At 38.4% G+C, this 22,313-nt stretch overlaps 1 long non-coding RNA gene across 1 annotated transcript in view; it reads left to right on the top strand.

Annotated features, from left to right (window-relative positions):
• LOC119509148 overlaps positions 1-16,390 on the top strand; it is a 65,813-nt gene extending 49,423 nt beyond the window's left edge. Inside the window, exons 2-4 of the long non-coding RNA XR_005211641.1 lie at positions 7,396-7,516; positions 11,484-11,620; positions 16,352-16,390. This is a non-coding gene — a long non-coding RNA (uncharacterized LOC119509148). The remainder of the gene's footprint in view (positions 1-7,395; positions 7,517-11,483; positions 11,621-16,351) is intronic.
• The last annotated feature ends 5,923 nt before the right edge of the window (positions 16,391-22,313 follow it).

The raw sequence follows: 22,313 nt of genomic DNA, 5'->3' as shown, positions 1-22,313 counted from the left end.
GGGCAAGTTCTGGGACTGTGAGTTCCTCAGACCACCACCAGACATATTGGGCCAGACATATATGCTCCCAGTATGTGCATAAGGGTTACTCTGCTCCCTCCAGAACCCGGATCAGGGATCTGCAGTGGAGCATGGCTGGTCAGTGCTGCACCCTTAAGGGGATGGAGGAGGGGCCAGTCAGGGCTCCATGAGCTCCTACTGCTTTTAATTGGCCCTTCTCTCCATTAGGTGCTCACTCTGTTACTGAAATCCTTTTCTGGAACTTTTTCAAAGATGTTTCTGCCCGTACCTGCTGGTTGTTCAAAGTTCTTTCAGAGGGGGTGGAGCCCTGAAGCCTCTCACTCTGCCATCTTGACCCAACAATATACCCAAGACTTTCTTTTGATATGCTGAATATGGGAAAATCCACCAATAACTTTATTTAAGTTTAAAGTTCTTTAAAAATTATTACGCACTCAAGTTCTGATGCTGATTACATACCAAAATCTATATGCTAAGTGCTCTCTCTCTCCAGGCAGGAAAAGCAAAAACACTGGGTGGAATGAAAATAGAAGATAAGAAGGGGATAGGAGACTCAGCTGTGACTCTCAGCTAAGTCAAATTCAATTAGACCACATTTTTCTCAGTCAAATTTTTATCTTGTGAGGCAAAAGAATTTCTTATCAGACATAACTTAATGGCATGGACCAATGATACAGGATGAATTATGACTAGAACAAGCCTGATGTATGTTACCTCAAAAGTTTGCTGGAACAATCCTTATACTCACCATAAAATGCGAATTCATTGGCACTCATTTGGTTTCCTTTTTTAAGGCTTAAAATGTCTTTGTCTACTTTGTGCTGTTTAAAAGTTGTCTGTCCAATATTGGCCTAATGCTGTGTCCTTTCTGCAAAAAAGCCAGTTGGAATCTTTGGTTCTTTCAGGGAGCAACTCATAATACAGTCACTTTCTTTTCAACACATTGGCTAGGAAATCTCCCCTGCCAGGAACTAAAAGGCTTTGATTTTATAAATCATCAAAGATTTTTTCTTTTACATGGTGTTGAATACCTTTTCTTTTTAGAAGGTCTAATCCAATAGCCTCCCAGACCTCAGGATGTCACCAAATGGCAATGTGCATGGCGTGCAAGAAGAACAAAGGAGAAAACTATTCAAAAGGTCAGCTGCATATTACATAACACCTTGTGTTAGAAAATCCATGACCCATAAAACACTTACCAACTTTCTGGAGTTTAAATAAAGCAGAGTGTTGTTTCTTTTTAAAGAACTGCTTTACAGTTATCTTCTTGTCAGAATTCCAATTATTAAATGACTCAGTGGGTTATGTGTCTAGCTTTTTTTATAAGTCTTTTTTTTGGGTAAGAATCTGAACTTTTTATGAGAAGTTTGTAAAGGAAAAGTTTATATAATAATGCTGAGCTGCATCAAATACCAATGCATTTTATTTTAATTATTTGAAATAAAATGTTTTAAAAATAATGTTTTAAGAATTGAACATTAGTTATAAATGTAATAACCATGTTCTTTGATATATTGGAAAGCACAGCAATGCTCTCCTGCTTAGGAATTAACTGATATCTATGGCAAAGTTGAGAGTACTCAATATTCACTTTCAGGGGATGCCTCAAGAAGTGGACTCCAGGCTCCTCAATCCAGATGTAACCAGCAAAGTTTTATTTTGATCTATTTTCAAATTGGGTTTCCTGAATAGGCATTTACTTCCCTGTATATGGGGGGAAAATTTCCTTGGCTTTAAAGGGTAACAAAGCATTGCATTCTATGCTTTACTTGGACATCACATCTCCACATCTCATCTAATAGTTTTAGCTACACAAATACCCAATGATGTCCAAATCTGAATATGAAGCACACCTCTTTTCTGAGCCCCCCACTCATATTCCCACTCACACTTCACCATCTCCATCTGTTAGATGCCTCATAGTCACCTCATTGCACTGTTCCTAAAATAGATCATATTATCCACCCACTCCTCTTCCTTTATTAATGACATCATCATCCCCTTGATTACTCAACATCAAACTGAATCATTCTGATCCCCCTTCTTTTCCCTCCCCCTTTCCAATCAGTCATTTAATCCCACTTATACAATGCTCTAATTATCTTTTAAATAGGTCTCTCCTCTCCATCTTCAGCTGCCACTGCCTCAGTGTTGAACCTTGACATTGTTAATCACCTGTCCAGGGCTGTCTTGATGGTCTTTCTAAAATACAGTAGAAATCATAATAGTTAATATTTATTTTTATACTTGCAGTTAACAAACTGCTTTCATGTACATTTTTCTGTTTAATTCTGACAAAATTCCAGCAAGAAGGCATTGTTATATTCTTATTTTAGAACAGGAAACTGATGTCTAAGAAACTTATCTTGACCAGGGATCCTCAATAAGTGTACTACTGAGATTTGAACCCAGATCCCAGGACTATAAATGCTCATGAGAATAAACAACACTTGACAAACACACATTAGTCCTTGACTTTAAGATCTTCAGTTCCTCACCACTGTCCATGATACAATAAACCAACCAGACATAACTGAGAAAGACAACTAGACACTAGAGAAAGTCCAAACCATTTGATCCTGAGCTTTCCTTTGTTGGGAGGTTGTTGATGACTGTTTCAATCTCTTTACTTGTTATTGCTCTGTTAAGATCTTTTATTGCTTCTTAAGTCAGTGTAGGTAGTTTGTATGTTTCTTAGAATTTGTCCATTTCATCTAGGTTATCAGTTGTTCATAGTATCCCCTTATAATACTTTTTATTTCTGTGGGATTGGTGTTAATGTTCCCCCTTTCATTTCTGATTTTAGTTAGTTGTATCTTCTGTCTTTTTTTCTTTGTCAGTCTAGCTAAAGGTTTGTCAATTTCATTGATCTTTTCAAAGAATCAACTTGCGGTTTTGTTGAATCTTTTTTTTTATTATCTATTTCATTTATTTTTGCTCTAATCTTTGTTATTTCCTTCCATCTGCTCATTTTGGGCTCAGTTTGCTCTTCATTTTCTAGATTCCTCCAGTTGTGACGTTAAGTCTCTGATTTGGGATCTTTCTTTATTCCTACCCCCACTCTTTCATTGTACTTGTTACAAATTACATAATTATACATTGCATGTCCAAAACCATAGATTTATCATTACTTTTTGTGCATTTGCAGTTTAGAACCTGTAAGAAGTAAAAAGTGGCATTATATTCCAAAAAAATACAATATGAGTACTGACATTTATAATTACCCATATAGTTACTTGCACTGGAAGTCTTTATTTCTTCATGATGAAACAACAACATGACCCAAAATGGGAGTGCAGGCTGGCTCCCCACCAGGCCAGGTAGGATGTGGGGGAGGGGCCGGCAAGGGTGCTATGCACTTCTTCTATTTTTAAAGCCGTGTCTTCTTGATTTGGCCCTTGCCTATATGACAGTTAGTTTCATGTGTCAACCTGGACAGGAAATGGTGCCTAGTTGTTTGGTCAAGCAAGCACTGGCCTGATTGTTACTGTGAGGACATTCATGGACTTAAATCATCAGTAAGTTTTTTGCAACTACGGCTGATTACATCTACAATCAACTGAGGAGATTGCCTTCAACAATCAGTTAAAGGCTTTAAAAGGAGAAGTGATGATTTCAGCAGTCAGAAGGAAGAATTTTTCATCTCTGCTTCAGTCAGTCAGCATCTCCTGGGGAATTCAAGAAAACCTTCATCGGAGTTCCCAGCTTGCAGCCTGCCTTTGGAATTTGGACTTGTGCATCCCCCCAGTCACATAAGACAATTCTTATAAAATCTCATAATATTTACAGGTATCTCCTGTCAATTCTGTTTCTCTAGAGAACCCCTGACTAATACATCTGATTACTGCAGCTCTTTAACTGTGTTCCCGAGTTTTGAGGAAGATGGCTCTGCCACTGTTTGCTAGCTGTTCAGAGATTCTTGGAGGAACAGCATCCTGGACTGACTCATGCCACCATCTTGGTTGACCAGAAGCCATGAATCTACTGGTTGCTTTTTACCAAACATCTTGTTTATATTAATCTGTCACTACAGAATATAAATTCCTTGAAAGCAGCCTTATCCTTGTGTTTTCTGTGGCATCTTGTTGAGTAACCTTATGCAAAGTGTATGCTTCAAAATACTGCTTAAATTGAAATACGTAGCGGTTTTCCATGTTTTTGCAGCTGCTATGTAATCTCATTTTGTATTTGATTCAACTATCATGGCTTTCATAAGATACACTTTTTTTTTTTTAACCACTGGGTCTTATACATTTTTTTCTTAATCTTTAAAACAACAGGGTTTCCCAGATGGTTACTGTTTCTTTTCAACTCTACCTGTTGTGTATAGAGTTGATTAAAAAGTTCTTGTGTCTTACATTAGCTCAGAATAGACAAAATCCAAAGGTTCTGCTGTTTTACTAAGAAGAAAAACTCTTTTAAATTATTAAAATTCTAAATCATATGCTTTAGAGAAATTCAAATTAATGCAAGAACAAGATACCCCTTTTGCCTCCCTAACTGCCTAAAAACATATACTATAGGGAAATGCAAATGCAAACATGCCATACCACTAACTGCCTACCAAAAAGAATGATTATTCCCAGTGCTGGGGAGGTATTATCGAACACCTCTGGTGGAAACGTAATTCCCAACCTTTATGGAGGGCAATTTGACAATATGTATCACCAGACTTAAAAATGCATATACTCTTTGAACAAGAAAATATTCTTCTAGAATGTCCTCTATAAGAAATTGACCAAGACAGACTTAACGTCCCTTTAGCTTGACTAAACTTTAGACAGATTTTTCCCTGACTCGGGGCCCCTGACTTCTCTTTCTCTCTGGCCCTTACACAGTCCAGGTGGCCTAATTACATTCCCAAACAAGTAGTCCCAAGTGTAACCTCAGTAAATTCCTCACTCATCCCAGTGATCAACTCCCCTTATTATCTTCCAGTGCTCTTCCACTAATCCACCCCAGCTCTTAAAAAGCTTGCTCTCCTTTGGAGGGAGTTGAGTTCTACTCCCTCTCCTCTACAGTGGTAGCTATGAATAATTCATCCTTGCCTGTTTCACATGGTCCAGTGCAGATTTTTCTTTGACAAAATAATTGAGGACATATGTGAAGTTTTAGCTAAATGGTGGTTCATCTCAGTATTTAGATTAGGAAAGAAAGAAATGCATTAAATGTTTGTGGATTGAATGAACTGTCATTTCCCAAACAGGTATCTAAAGATCTTGGGGACCACTGCTGTGTAAAGGCTGTGTGGCTGGGGCACACAATGGGGAAGAAAACCCTGTCGCCCCTTTTGAGGCTCAGGGTTTGAGGCTGAATCATTCGGAGGTTACAGCAGGAAAGGCCACTTTCCTCTATCCTTTCCCCAGCTCCGTTAGTGGTCACACCATAGGGAACTCAGCATCTCAGCATCTGAGCCAGACACTGAGGAAAAAGACTCTGGATGGAGTGGCAGAAGAGTAAAAAGCTAGAAGAAAGCAGAGGAAAAGCAGAGGAAACCAGGGCGGAGCCACTCCCCGCCGCAATCTGTGTGGGCTTGGACCGGACAGGAGGGCGGTTTAGGGAAAGGGCAGCGCTCTCTTGCGCCATCTTCTGGTCTCCAAGTGTATGCGCACCAAATAGAAAAAAGGTTGCCTGCTGAAAAACTACTTCTCATTCTTCGAAATGATTAGGTCATAGTTAAGGGTTTACAATTTAAAATAATCGAGCGTTCTTACAATGGAAGATGGGTTGAAAAAATTTTTATAGGCCACTACTTACTAAAATGAAATGATATTCACAATATATTGTTGAGTGAAAAAAGCAGGTAACAAAAATGTGTGGACAGTCCATCTCATTTCTGCAAAAAACAATACACACATATATATGCATATATACAGCCACAAATACCAAAGAAAAATATGGACTGGTGCACTTTAAGGTGTCAACAGAATTCTAGGCAGCAAATAAGACAGACAAGGCCCCTACCCAAGGAGCTTTAGAGTGGGGAAATATATTACATAAATAAGCTAATCAGGAACTAGAAAATAAACACAGAGCCACATACTGTTCTCAGTGCTGGGAATACATTTTTGTGAACAAGACAGAGTTCCTGTTCTGACGGAAGTGGAGGCAGACAAGAAAACAGGTGAAGTTCAATACCATGATAAATGCTATGAAGGGGGGAGTGGGAGGCCATGGGAGTGTATGAAAGGGACAACCTGCCCTGATTCAGGGTGTTCATGGAAGGCTCCCTAGGGAGGGAAGTCCAAGCTAACACCTGAAAGATGTGAGAGGATTAGGCAGCTGAAATAAGAGGGAGCTTCCCAGAAAGGCCATAGCAGGTTCAAAGGCCCCAAGAAGGTAGGAGGGCAGACTTTTTGAACAAGTGGCTGGATGATCAACCAGTCCATTCCTGGAACTTAGTCTGGTGTCTCTGGCACTTAGAGTTTGAGTGTGGAGGGAGGACTGAGGAGAGAAGAAGCTGGAGAAGTAAACAAGAGCAGACCATGAAACCATGTTAAGGAGTTAGGACTTGATCCTGAGTGACCTGTCAATGGTTGTCACGAGTGGTACCCGGAATTAGTAAGTGTGGTTAGCCCCAGTGTATGCCTCTTCAGTAAGACACCATTCAAAATTAACAATGATGCCGTAAAAATCAGTTTCTTAAGAATATCTACTCTCATGGGGAAATGCTTATGCTGTGGGGTTTAAAAAAAAACAGTAGGCTACAAAACAATGCATAGCATACAATCCCATCATGGAAAAAAGCATGGAATATGTATTTTATATAATGCAAAGAAAAATGTCTTAGGAAATGCACTGATGCCAAAATGTAATCTGTGGTTACTTCTAGTGATGGAATTACAAGTAGTTTTTGTTTTCTTTTCTTTTCTTTATGCTTTTCTGTATTTTTCAAAATTTCTACAATGGATATACATTATTTTTATAGTCAGGAAAAACATTTAAATGCATCAGAAATGTGCTTTTCAGATAGAGATCAGTGTCCTAAGGATTAGAAGTCACCAAGCATCCTAATGATATGAAAAAGACATAGGCATTCAGTGGGAAAAACTTAGACTCAACACCGACGTCTGATGGGTCTAAAGATTCCATGGGATTTTATCTTTATTTTTCCATAACAATTTGAACTGCAATCTCAACAGCACTAAAGAAGCTCCGTCTTTTGACAGTGAAACATAAATTTCCCTATTGGTAGATAAGTTTCACCTGTAAAACTAATATATATGCACATAATTTTACACATCTACTCATACCATTTGCATATGATTTAAGCCTCAAAGTCAAGTTTATAAGAATTCTGAGCCACACAGGTTGCACTCGGGAAGCAAGGTGAACAACCTGAATTATATCTTGTCTCCATTCTACTACTCTCAGACCAGCAGTGGCTGCCCTACGGCATCTCTGGTCCCAGCTCTCTACCGTGGGGTTTGCTAGCGACCTCAGGCCTATGGCGGAAACGCTTCAGCTTCAGTTTTCTGATCCACAAAGGAGAGAGGTGAGTTACTGTTGCTGATGGCCACTAAATTCTATGATTTGGGGATTTTTTTTCTCCCATGCTAAAATTTGACATCCTAAAAACAAAATGAAAACTGAACACTCTCTGAATACCAGTAATTTTTATTCTACAAGTCTTATAGTCAGGGAACAATTGCTGTTTGAAAAAACAAAAAACGTCTGAAGCTGCTTCCACATTCTGGAAGGCAGAAGAGACAAGGCTGCTCTTTGGTTTGGGAAACACCTGGAGGGGGCTTTTGTTTATGACAGGTAGGCTCCACAAGGCATATTCTGGAAAAAAGGGGTTTTGATAGAGAACTAAGTTGTTTTGTAGGTAAAGCAGTGGTAAAATGAGGGGATGGCTGTGTCAGCATAGGTGGCTTTAGCTCTTACCTAATAACCTCCATTACAGTCCCCTCCAACCCATCCCAAATAGCATACAATCTAAATAAAAAGTGTAACTCTAGGCAAATGAGACTCGAGAGGGAAGTCCTTTAGCCCCAGCTTCCAATCAGATTGCAATCCCTAAGCCCCTTCTTACACATAGTGTTTTAAAGTCATCGCTCGCAGAAGGAGAAAGGTTTAGGAACCCTGGGGAATCCGAGAAGAGAATGAACGGGTGCAGGATCAGGGTGGAAAGGAAAGGAGGTCCCAGCACCACAGCAAAAGGCCAGGGCCTAAAAGGAAAGGACATTGTAAATCTCCCGTGGTGAGATTTGGTCGAAGGGCTTTTTGAGAATGCAGGTCCGCATATTCAGCTTGAAGTCTTTTCTGGTCAGTGCGATGCTGTAGACTCTAGGATTATCCCAGACCTTCAGCAAAAGCCTAAAACTTACAATTGTCTAGTGTTAATTGTGCTTTGGGGAATGAAGGGGGAGGGGTGGGGTGGCCCCAGGGGTGAAGTGATAGGAGCAAAAACTTCAGCTGCAGGAGGCAAGATGGGAAGCAGGAATTCAGCGGAAGGATTCACAGAGGCGCCGGGAAGGACAGAAGCCAACACTGTCCACAGGCTCCGGTCCTCAGCTTCAACACGTACGTACACCACACATGCATACGCACACATGCACACATCCTACAAGGAATCCTCAGAATCCTGGAAGGAGGGACTTATAATATATGAGTTGAGGGATGGAGGGTCATTATTTCTTTTGAATATTATAGGACAGGGTATTCTGAGAAGGTTGGAAGATTGGTGAATGGCTTTCATTTGAATGTGTGATTCTTCATGGAGAAAACATTCCTGTTATATTAGTAAAACTGACCTCAGTTGGCTGAACTGTTTTTCTTTAAACAAGAGTGGCAATTCCCATTGTAACAGAAATGACCTCTTCAGTTGTTGGCAAATTTTTCAAGTTCGGTTTCTATTTAACCTCTTGCTTGGTCAGCTGAGTCAAAGTCGCACCTTGTACTCATTTGGTGTGTTTGTTAACGAGGCCATTCCTTCAGCTCCAAGAGCCCCATCCCCTGAGTCCTTTCTGAGGCCCCCTTTACCTAGGGAGTCTGAAGAAGTACCTGGTCCACCCATATGGGCTGACTTTTCTTCCTTGTCATTGGAATTTTTTTATTGAAAGGGTTTAATTTCAGTATTAAATGCTTCATATACTCCTCCATTTGGAGAGTGTAAAACTGGGAAAAGTTCACATGTGACTGCAGCAGAATACACCAGATGTGTGGTGAGTCCCAAGGAGTCTTCTGCCTCCTGGCTCACCCTGTTAGCTCTCACAAACCCCTCCAGGCTGAGGAAAGGTCAAGACCCTCTGTTTGTTCTCCGACTGCACTGTCACTTCAGAAAACAGTTTACAGTGTGACACCATGATACGATTCTGTGAAGCCAGAACTTTCTTTGGTTATTCATGAAAATATGTGATCAAACGCCTCTTGTGTGTATGGTTATAAGTGTAACAAAAGGGAAAGAAATTCTATGAATAATTGGTATAAGAATCCCTCCTAGGGAAAGCTTGCCTTTTTAGGAAAAATGTTATTCCTGCTTAGGATAAAAGCTGGGTCTGTAGAGCCTGGGGGTTCACTTGTACCAACTAAGCTCCTTCCTGGGGGAATCTGGGAGGGAGGGTGAGGGGAAGAGGGAAGCAGAGACTCAAAGGAAGGTGAGGAGTTGTTAGGTGCTGTGCCCTGACTGGGCCTTATGAATAGTCAGAAAGTTAAAAAAAATCACAGAATGCCTGGCATGATTGAATTTCTTATGGAAATCCATAGAGAGACTGAGAAGCCAAACACATACAGCTTGTGTGATCACAGGAACATGAAGGCCCTGACTGCATCTGAGGGACATGGTGGGTATGCTCAGAGGGAGTCACGGAAGACGAGACTGTTGAGCAGAAGTTAAGATACTGTAGCAAGCACAAGATCAGAAGTGAAATGGGTTGTTTACTGAAAGGATACAGAGACATATAGAACAGATAAGGGAAATCTTACAATTTTTGAGGGAAGGCTCAAGTGAGAGAGTTCCAAAAAGGCAGCTCATCCTATCTACTAGGGACTTAGGATCCAAATTCTTATAGGAAGAAGAAAGATGCCTATTGTCTGTTTTTTTAAATCTATTTTTATTTTGTGTATTGAGAAAGTGCATTGAGTTTTGTGAAATGCCTTTTCTGCGTGAATTGAGTTGATCATGTTTTTTCTTTCATTCTATTAATGTGCTGTATTACATTGATTGATTTTCTTATGTTGCACCACCCTTGCATTTCTGGAATAAAGCCCACCCCACTTGCTTGTGATGTCTGATTGGATTTGGTATGTTGATATTTGTTGAACTTTTTCTACCCCTTTCTCTCTTTCTTCTTCTGAGAATCCCATAATTCATAGGTAATTAGATATACCATATATAATTCCTATATTGCTGTGCATGATGGTGTCTCACAGGTCTCTTAGGTTCTCTGTTCATATTCCTTCAATCTTTTTTCTTTCAGCTTCTGGGACTGCAAAGTTTCAATTGTAATATCTTCACATTCACTGATTCTCCTTTCAGCTCCAATTTACTGTTGAACTCCTCCAGACTGTTACTTTATTACTGTTATTGTGGGCTTCATCCCTGTTTGGTTCATTTTTATGATTTCTATCTCTTAGTGAAATTCTATTTCTGTTCTGTCGTTTTCCTGATTTCCTTTAGTCTTTGTCCACACAAAGAGCATTTGTTACTGCAATCTTTAATACTGTTCTGGAGCTTTGAGAAAGATGTTTCTGTCAATTTTTGCTAGTTGATCACAGCTTCTGTTTGGTGACTCTGCCTTGACGCTTCTCTGCCATCTTGATTGGGGTGGGCCTGGGGGATGGCTGAAAACTGTGGCAGCTGGGGGAGTTCTCTGCCGTAGAGAGTGGGGGATACAGCCCCACAATGAGTCAGTCTTTACCCAGCAAAGTGAGGGCACAGGAAACCCGCAACTTCTACTTTCTGTTCTTAAGTGGAGTGCAAGCATTTCTGGGAAATACATCACAAAATGTACTGCTACGAAACAGAAATTATTTTTCCCCTAGGGAAATCATTATAACATAGTAGCATCCTGATGAGGAACTCAGCCTCATATAAATCCTAAATGTAAACAAACACATGTCATAAAAGAGAGGATACTAATATAAATTTCTGTAATCACTTAAAACTGTAAAATTATTCTTCAAGTATTATAAAACAGGCATAAATGTATATACACATAATTATACAAGAGACTCCAATATGCTATAAAGTGAATAGCAGTTAAAACTAGTGTGTCATAAATTTAAGATGAAATATATTCATTATATTAACACCATAAATAATAATCTAAATACAGTTTTATGGGAGTAAGTATAACTCTTAAAAGGGCTATTAAAGAAAGCTCAAGATAATGCCTTCTTTTCTTTCATAAATGTACCTGTTTTAAGCAATGCTGCTTGAAGTTAGTCAATTAATTGAGATTTCCTCAAGGTACATGGTAGATGATCAGTATTTGCTTGTTATTCTTGTTGTTGTTAAGGGTGAAGATGCTGCTAATGATGGTGTTCCTCTCTGAAGACACTAAACAGCATATTTAGAAGAAAGAAGCAGAATCCTCAGAAGAGGATTCTCCACTGTGTCCTTGATTTTTGGCTAGGCTGCAGATGGCTCTGGAAGGTATAAAGTGAAATTAGTTCTCTGGAGCTATATGGATAAGTTGTATGGGATCAGTATTCAAAGAGAGCCATCATGTTCCTGGTTGAACTTTTCTCCAGTTCATTCTGTTTTTCTTCAAGCGGCACAGTCTTCAGGTCCTTCTCCATCCTGATCACCACTCCCCGAATACAATTTAATTTATTGAGGCCCATTCAAATCAGACACACTCAGAATTAAGAAACAATCTTATGAATAAGGTCTTAGCAGCACACAATAAGGCCATTTCCTCCTGTATTTTTGGATACTCTATTAATGAGGCCTTAAATTGCATTAACAAACTTAACCCAGTGTTATTCCTTACAGAGCTTGTTGGTTAGTTGGAACTCTTACTCTTTTTTGTTGGGCCAGGTCTCCTCCTCTATGTAGCCATATCGACGCTTAACTCAGGTTTACCATAGAAACATTCAAAACAGTAAATATGTCACCTTCATTTGTTTTGAAGTTGTAAAAATAATTCCATCACAGTGATGTACCACACGCACTGAGAACTTTCCTGTTCCAGGCACTGTGCTAATAGCTTCATTTTATTATCTCCTTCAATCCTTACAACAAACCTCTTGAAACAGATAGCAACCAGTTTTACAGATGAAGAAAATAAGAAATAGAAGTTGAAGGGCTCGCTTCTGACCATAAGCAAAGTAAACAGAGAAGTGGGGAATTTAGATTCCTGTCAGAATTCAAAGCTTTTGCTCTTAGCTGCAATTTTACACACACACACTCTCCCTCCCTCTTTCTGTCTCTCTGTAAACTTTTTATGCTGAAGTACTTGCAAAAATACAAAACCCATACTGAGAGCTCCAACATACCCCACACTCAGATACGCATCCATATCTACCAACTTTTTGCACATTTTGCCACATTTTCTGTATCATTCTTTCTATATATTTGTGTCTGTCCATCCATCTATCTGCCTATCTGTCTGTTCATCTATTTTCGAAACATTCGAGAGTAGGTTGTATACTTCATGCTTCTTTAACTGTTAATACCTTCATGTACTTTTCTTAAGAGCAAGTATATTCACTTATGTAACCAACTTAAGTGCAGTTATTAAGTTTAGGAAATTTAACATGATATAAAGTTTACAGTCCATATTCCAATTTTTCTTATGTCCCAGTAATGTCCTGCTGAGCATTTTCTACTCCATCATCAGATCCAGTCAGATCATGGCTTGCATTTAATTGTCTTTTTAGTTTCTCTCTCCCCCGCCCCCCTTTTTAAATTGTGAAAACATATACAACATGAACTTTCCCATTTCAACCACTCCCAAGCATACAATTCAGTGGGATTAATCACATTCACAATGCTGTGCTACCCTCACCATCATCCATTACCAGGACTTTCCCATCACCCCAAACAGGAGCCCTGCACCAATGATGCTTTAACTCCCCATTCTCCCTCCCACCCTCATAGCCTGTGGTCTACCTTCTGTCTCTATGGATTTGCATATTCTTGTTATTTCATATAAGTGGAATCATTACGATATCTGTCCTTTTGTGTCTTTTTCACTTAACATGCTGTCTTCAATGTTCTTCCATGTAGTGGCATGTATCAGGACTTCATTCCTTTTTAGAGCTGAGTAATATTCCAACGTGCATATATAGACTACATTTTGTTTATCCATTTATCTGTCTATTCTGCCTGTTTATCCTAAATGTGCAGAAAACAAAACAAAAATTGATTAAGTAAAGGCTCTTCCTGCAGCTTTATAATAACGAAGGAGAATAGACAGAATAAGGAGAATGGCTTTGAAGTTCCATTTTGTTAGCATCTAGGACAGATGCTCTAGTGCATAATCTTGTAACCCTTTACCTTCTGGGGGGTTAGTGCTAAACTGATCTAGTTACAGAAGTATCATTTAAAATATCAGTGAGTCTCCGTGGCAGCTGGCTTTCGTGTGCGTTATAATACAAGGTAGCTAAAAAGGATACATGGAATAGCATTCAAATATTTATTAAAATATTGAGAATCACACTGCATGCAAACATTAGCTATAATTATTTCCAATCAGAGCTGGCTTGATTTTTAAAGCTCAATAATGATATACAAAGAGAAAAATCTCCATGATTCATTTTTAAACAATTTTTTAAACGTCCTGGTCTCCTAACAGCTGTTTTTCCTGCTGTGTCAGTTCTGCTGCTCTGCTCCTCACAGCCAGAGTGGCTGCAAATGAAACTGCCAATGTGAAAACATAATCAAGTAATAACCAACCCACAGTAAGGATTAGGTCACTGGCTTTGGCTTTGTGTTCTCAGCTTGGTTTCTTCCCCTTCTAGAAAATGATCCTCTCAAATTGTGTGAAATGATAGCTTTGACAGATAATCCAGAAAATAAGAAATGAACCACAAGCAGCTAGCTAAAAAAATATCTTGCTCTGGGAGCAGCAATGGAGACGGCCAAAAACACGAATTAGATGGAATCAGGCATTTAGTCTTTTCTTGCTTTGAAACTATCTGCTTAACTTCAAGCAAATCCTTTCTTTCTCTACCAATGGTCAGTTTTGTCAGACCCATCCAGAGCCTCTGTAAATGACACTGGCTCCCACCTCAGGACCTTTGCACATGCTATTCCTCTGATTTGGAAATCCTCACCCTCATTCACATCCCATCGTCCTGGCTGACTCCTGCTCATCCTTTATGTCTCAGCTAAACATATCCCCTCCACAATTTCCCAGACTCCCCAAACAAGGTTAGGTATGGCAGGCTCACTTTCCCCTTGTACCCTGTAGATTTTCCTCTTAGTGCTTGTGGTAGGCAGAATAATGGCCCCTGACAGCTGTCCATGTTTGAATCCCCAGAACCTGTCAATTATTACCTTACATGGCAAAAAAGACTTTGCAGATGTGATTGTGTTAAGGATCTTGAGATGGGGATATAATCCTGGATTATTCAGGTTGGCCCAATATAATCAGAGGGGTCCTTATAAATCAAAGAGGGAAGCAGGAGAGTCTGAGTCAGAGAAGGGAGATGAGATGGCAAAAGCAGTGATCAGAGTCAGACAGAGATTTGAAAAAACTATGCTGCTGGCCTTGAAGATAGAGGCCTTTTGGTGAAGGTTTCAAGTTGCCACATTTAATATATCACATGTAACATTAATATACAATATAGTTTATCATGTATAACATTATGAAATATTGAATATTATGGTATATAAGAAAAAAAGACCCATAGAGTCTCATTTTTCAAACAATTTTTAGTTATTTTTTTTAAAAGGTTTTAATGTAAATATGTATTTCATTAAATTGAGGGAGGGAAATCCTGTAATTATTAGATTAGTAGCTCCTGAGTTGTTCTGAAGCATGACTTCTTTTGTGACCCTCTCCCTAGGAGATAGATGAAAGTATGTTTATATTTTTAACATTCAATTCCTAAACTGGGTTTAAAAACTCAGCACTAGATATAGCTACACTTTAGTCCTCTGAGCTGTCAAACGTTCTAGTGAAGTAAAGGGGAGAGACAGGAGCTCAGAGCAGTGACAAGGTAGTGGAACGGGGCAGAGGGAGGGAGGGAGGGCAGTGCGCTCCTTGGCCCTGCAGTCTTGGGAGCACAAACGCCACTGGTGACAACTCAGTCCGAAGAGCAGTAGCCCGTTCTGGAAGTTTACTGTGCACACTACTGCCATCTGCTGTCACCCTTAGGTTCAGTCAAACACTAACAGCAAAGACTTCACCCTCTTTGTGTCTGTAAAATACTTACAGAGGAGTTGAATCGAAAGTTACAGATTAAGACCAATCCCATCACTTTATACAATAGCAGTGCCAGGTATTATTCCAGGCAACTGCCTATATTAATTCATCAATCAGGTAGGTTTTATTATTATCCCTATTATCTCTATTGTATAGATAAGGAAACTGTGGCCTCGAAAGAAAATAAATTGCTTGAGATCATATGGCTTTTTATGCTTCCCAGACCAGTGCTCTTTTCCTACTATTCCACCTTGCCATTTCGCTGGACATCAAGAAAATATGAAAACCAGAATGATTGCATGGTAATTCTCAAATAGAAAAGTGACATTTAAAAAAAAGATCTGTAATAAACTTTACTGCCAATACAACTCCTTCCACATTGTTTCAGGTACTCCTTGCAGCCCCAGGAAACAGGCTCAGTGAGGTCAAGAGCTTGGCTGTCAACAGGCAGGGCCCCATAACGATCCTACCAGCTCTAATTCTATCTTTCCATTGGGTCACTACAGTGTCGCTTCATGAAATGTACATTTATTTGAAGAGTTTTCTTAAATTTTTGGCTATGATGCTCCTTTCAAAATTTGTCTCTGTGGTTCTGCTTCTTGGCATTCCAAGCTTGTAATTCACAGAAAAACATCTGAAAAAATAAAGTCCAAAATGTTGAGAGTAGGTAATTCTGAAAGACTGAAGAGTGAAATTATAAATACATTCCTATTTGATGCCCTATATTTGTGTAATGCTTGGATTTTTTTACAATGAACATGAGTTATTTTTAAGTAACATTTTCATTGCAGTGTAACATATATGCAGAAAGTATATAAGTCCTAAATGTAAAGCTTGAGTAATTTTCACAAAGTGTACACACCCTTTGTGGCAGGCAGAATTCTAAGACAACCTCCAATGACCCATGTCCTTGTATAATCCTCTCCCCTTGAGTAGGCAGGACCAGTGAATATGATGGAATATCACACCATGATTAAGTTACTAATCAGTTGACTTTTGTATAAATCTAGAGGAAGATGGAGGTGGGCCTGACCTAAACAGGCGAGCCCTTTGCATGAAGGTGAATTGTCAGAGAGACGCTCTCTGCTGGCCTTTAGGAGCAAACCAGACTACCATGTTGTGACTAGCCTATGCAGAGGGGTGGCCTATAGGAGCTGAGTGCAACCTCTGATCCACAGCCAGAAGCAAAACAAGGAGCTGAGTCCCACAACTACAAGGAACTAAATTCTGCCAACAACCTGAATGAGCTTGGAAGAGGACCGTCAGAAGAGCTTTCCTTTGCTTCAGATAAAAACTGCAATCCCTGCTGATACCTTGATTTCAACCTAGTGAGATCCTGAGCAGGAGACCTGCCTAACCCATACACAGCTTTCTGATCCACAGAAACTATGGGATAATAAGTCTGTGCTACTAAATTTATGGTTATCGGCTACACAGTAATAGAAATTGAATATAACCTGAAACCCAGAAGGTTCCTCATGCCTCTTTCCAGTCACTATGACTCCTCCCCAAAGGCAACCACCATCTTTATCTCTGTCATCACTGCATTTTATGTAAATAGAATGATAGAAGGGAGATAGTTTTGTTGGGTTTCTTTAGTGCAACATTTTTGAGATTCCTTCTAATTGTTGCATGTACCTGTAGTTTGCTCACTTTGATACTGCATTTGCATAAACCTGCCACAATGTGTTTACTCTATCACTGATGCCCATTTGGGTAAATTCCATTTGGGCTATTACTGATAATGCTCTTATGAACATTCTTGTGCATCTCTATTGATGCACATATGCATGCACTTGTTGGGTTGGTATCTAGGAGTGGGACTGCTGGGTTATAGGGTACGTGTAATTTCACCTTCAGTAGGTATTTCCAAACCATTTTCCAAAGTGTTTTTACCAATTTAGCCTCGCATTAGCAGCAAACAAAAGTTTCATTTGCCCACATCCTTGCCAACACTTAGCATTTTAATTTTAGGTATTCTAATTTAGCTATTTTGGTGTTATCTCATTGTGGTTTTATTTTCCATTTTCAGGATGATTATATGTCTGCAAGTACTTTTTCCCACATTGTGACATGCCTTGTCATTTTTCTAAGGGTGTCTTTTGATGAACAGATTTCTTAATTTTAACTCCTCCCCAGAACAGATAAAGAACTCATAAAATCAATAAGAAAAAGACAACCCAACAGAAAAATGAACAAAAGACTTAAAACAGGCACCTTCCAAAAAGGGGTTTCTAAATGGCCATTAAGTAAATATGAAAAAATGCTGACCTTTTTAGTCAACATAAACTACTACACTTTGCTGCCTCTCTTATGGGCAATGTATTTTCTTGAGAACCACAATATATAGCAAGGCAACAGGGGCAGGAGCAGCAGTCTCACAGCCCAGGGCTTCTGTATCAAGTCCAGAGCATTTACCTTTAAACCACACTGCTCCTCAATTTACACTGATTTCTCTTCAGCTTTTGCAGACACCAAAAATGATACACATTTCATTCCACTTTATCATGCTTGCAAACACTGAGTTAATGGTCATTTCGAATGATCCTCATTCTAGGTAACCAATAGAACCTTCTCAAAAGGCAATTTGGTGCCTCTGGACAGTAGTGCCAGAGAAGTAAGCGTTTATATAATACTTCATAATAGAAAGACTCATCTGCAGAATTCTTCTAGTGGCCTCTGTATTTCTAAGGAGAACACAAAATACGCCATGGCTTATAAACCTCTAGGTGAACCTACCGTTTCTTTCATTATGAAATGATAAAGTGACCTGTTTCTAGGTAATCAGTAAAATTAAGGAAATAACCTGCAAAGAACAAAGACTAGGTGCTGCAGAAATAGACAAAAGATAATTAATCTAGGCCCCAATCAAGATGGCAGTGACATACTTCAGGGCTCCATTCCTCCACAGAAGTTTTGAACAGCCAGCAAGAACTGACAAAACATCTTCCTCAGGGATCCAGAAAACAAAAGACTTCAGTAACAGGGATGAACAAAGAAAAAGGATACTTAAAAGCAGTAGGATCTCTTGCCACCCTGGCTGGCCCTTTACCCAACTGCTCAGGCTTGGCACTGAGCCGGCCTGTGCTCCCAGCGCATGGATCCCTGGTCCTGGAGGGAGCAGAGTAGACTTGGTGAACATACTGGGACCATGGATGTCTAGCACAATCTGTCTGATGATGGCCTGAGGGACTTGCCATCCCAGGACTTGCTCTGGATGTAGATGGGGGCTCATTGAGCTCTTCTATAGCACACTGGGGGAGAGCTGTCAAGTCAGGATATGTGGAGTAAGGGATTTCTGGCTGTAGGACATACAGTGCCGTGCCTGAGACAGTAAGGAAACTGTTCCCTAGGGAAGAGGGGACATTTATATCAAGTAAATGGGATAATTCCTAGGGCCACACACACATGCCTAAGGGGAGATCCATGCACAGAAATGAACAGGGAGTCTCCACCCTTTGGCTTACAGCTATTCTCTAAACCTAACGTATGGATAAGCTCTGAAGGAGAGCATTCACACATGTCAATCTGCAAAGACTGGGAAAGGTCTTTATTGTTTTCCCTTTTTTTTTTTTTTTTGTTAGCTCTTGGCATTCAAGGAAAGCTCTGTCATAACACTAGCTGGACACAAGCTTAAGAAGCAGATGCCTCAGAGTGTATATTCCAGTGATGACACAGTAAGATATTAAAATGTTCAGGTTTCAACAAAAGACTAGAAAACACATGAGAATCAGGATATGATGACCTAGGCAAAGGAGAAAATTAAAGCGCTAGAAACCATCAATGAGGAGGATCAGAACAGGGACAAACCAGACAAAGACATTGAAATAATGGCTAAAAACTTCCCAAGCATCCCAAGGCACTCAATGAACTCCAAATATGATAAACCGAAGTAGACTCATGCTGCAGCATAATTTAATGATAATCAAACTGTTGAATGCCAGGGGTAAAAAGAGAATTCTGAAAGCCACAAGAGAGAAATAAAATGTCACGTACAAGGGATCCTCAACAAGGTTAAGTGCCAATTTCTCATCAGATGCCACAGTGGCAAGAAGGTAGTAGGATGACATATTTAAAGTGCTGAAAGCAAAAAAACTGCCAACCAAGAATTCTGTATCAGCAAAACTGTCTTTAAAAAATGAGAGATGAAGACATTCCCAGATAAACAAAGCTGAGGGAATCCATTTCTACTAGATAAGTCCTACAAGAAATGCTAAAGAGAGTTCTGCAGATTGAAAGGAAAGGACAATAGATAATAGCTCGAACTACGTGAAGAAATAAAGATCTCCAGTGAGGGTAAAAACATAAATATAAATGCCAGTAGTATTGTATTTTTGATTTGTAACTCCACTTTTTACTTCCTTAGGATCTGAAAGGCAAATGTAAAAAAAAGTAATGACAAATCAGTGGTTTTGGACTCCCAATCTACAAACTTGTAATTTGTGAAAAGAACTACATAAAGGTGGACGGATTGAGGGGTATGGAAAAATGGTTTGTGTATACTATTGAAGTTAAATTGGTATCAAAGCAAATGAGATAGTTGCAGATTTAGAATGTTAAACTTAAGCCCCATGTTAACTACAAAGAAAATATCAGAGAATAGCAAGCTCATAAAGACAGAAATTAGAGTACAGGTTGCCAGAGCTGGGGGTGGGAGAATGGGGAATTAATGAAAAATGGTAGTATAGGGTTTCTGTTTGGGAACATGGGAAAGTTTTAGTAATGGAAGGTGGTGAGGGTATTACACCATAGTGAATGTGATTAATTCCACTGAATGGTATGTTTGGGCGAGTTGAGATAAGAAAGTTTATGTTATATATATGGTCACACAATAAAAAGAAAAGGGCAACTAAAGTGACAATGACAATTAAAGGCAATATATGATCCTGGATGGGATCCACCAAGGGAGAAAGTTCAAAAGGACATTATTAGGACACAAGCAAAAAAATGGAATACATACTGTAAGCTTTATAGCAATGTTAAATTTCTTAAATTTGATAACCGCACTTAAGACAGACACTTAATATCCTTGTTCTAAGGAAATATACAAGGAGGTATTAAGTGTTCAAGGACCACGATGTCTGCAACCGATACACAAGTGTTCTAAAAATGGATTGACAGATATACAGATAGATGAATAGATGGATTGATAGAATGATGGATAGCTAGAATGATATAGCAAATGTGGCAAAATGTTAAAATTGGTGGATCTGGGTATGTGATAAGATAGGGGTATGCTGGAGTTCTCAGGATGGAATGTTTGTATTATTTTTTTGAAACTGGTAATTTGAAAGTATTTCAAAATAAAACAATAATGGATCCAATGGAAAATTATGAATGTGATAATAAAATTTAAATTTTGGCAATGTGAACAAGGTAGTGAGTTTATGTATGAAAATTTGAACATATTTTTCTGTACTCAGTCAAAATAAAGTGATATTGTATAAAACGTAGTTTGGAATATGATTTTTAAATATCTTTTCTTTTTCCTATTTTAACTTACCAGCAAGTGAGTCAACTGACCCAACTCTTTAAAATTTGCAATTATAAAACATTAGGACTAACATTAACTCCACAAATGTGCACTGTGAGTTAGATTTGCTTTCTATAGTTGAGTGAGTGGTTTTAAAATGCATGCCAGTACATTTATCTGTGTAGCTTTTTTGAAGCCATCCCTGCCTTATAACCCTTGAGAAACATGATTTTCAAAGACTTAACTTATTAACCCTCATTCTTTCTCCTCAGAATTCCTCAAGAATCAGGGAAATGTATGAGATTCCACCTTGGACATGACTATTTCATGAGCTATACATTAAACAAACAGGATACGGAAACATCAAATGTTTTATTATCTATTTTCAATTCAGAAATATAAACAATATTTATATAGCATTACATTTATGGGTTTACATAGCATTAACATAGAAGGGAGAAAAAATGTTGGTTTTGGGGTAGTGACCATTACTTGAATTACAAGGTGTCTTTCAAGTACATAATAAGAAATGAAAAGGATTTTTAAAAGGTATGTTGAAGAAAAAAAAATTGTAGGAAATTATTAGCCACATTGCTTATAACTTTTATTGATCATATTTTGGATCCTAATATTTTTTCCTTATTTAGGAAAAAAAATGCAAGCCTACTGACTTATGAAGTTTGATATTTTTGCTCTCAATAAATTTACTCTGTCAACATAAACATGATCAATTTATAGTTATTTGTTTATTTACAATCTTTAATCACAATTGAAAAGCAAAACTTTGGGAGTGCTCTTAAAATATTAAGCAAATAAAACTGTATAAGAAATTACATTGGGAAAAATATCACACATTACAGCTTAATAAATGTAAACCAAATTAGAATATAAATACACTTCATGGAAAGATATATCAACCAAATAGTATAGGTAAACATGAAATGAATATGGACCATTTCATGAGTTGCATATTAATCCAATAGAAAAGAGCTCACCGCCAAATAGGGTAAACAATTGCAATGAGGCAAATTGTGTCAGTGGTAATACAATTTAAAATTTCTAATTAAATTAAAATATTTCTGAATATTTATTTAAACATAAATACGTAAAACACAAAAACACTGAACTGAAAATTAGTCTTGAACTTGGGACTCAAAGAATTTTGTCAATATGAGAAACTCTGGGCAAATCTGAGTTTATAAATGACTTAGAGACAAATGATGGGGACTGTTTTAATTAACATTATAAAGTGCTAAGCTGAAAGCAAAACTGGGATTTTTTTTTTGTCTCACTTTCAGTGCTAATTTTATTACTTGGTGAATTAAATGCCATACATAATAGGGAAACAATATTTTTAATAATATCACATTATATGTTCACAAAGCAATTATGTATTCACAAGTTACAAAAACAAATCCTTTTTCAGATAAAAAACAAGAAGAAAATAATGTGTATTACAAGTTTTTAAAAATATGGCAAACTAACCTAATAATCATGAC

The sequence above is a fragment of the Choloepus didactylus genome, chromosome 14 (genome assembly GCF_015220235.1).
Source record: "Choloepus didactylus isolate mChoDid1 chromosome 14, mChoDid1.pri, whole genome shotgun sequence".
NCBI classification, from domain to species: Eukaryota; Metazoa; Chordata; class Mammalia; order Pilosa; family Megalonychidae; genus Choloepus; species Choloepus didactylus.
Note: the sequence above shows the minus strand (reverse complement) of the source record. Positions and strands in the feature narration are given on the sequence as shown.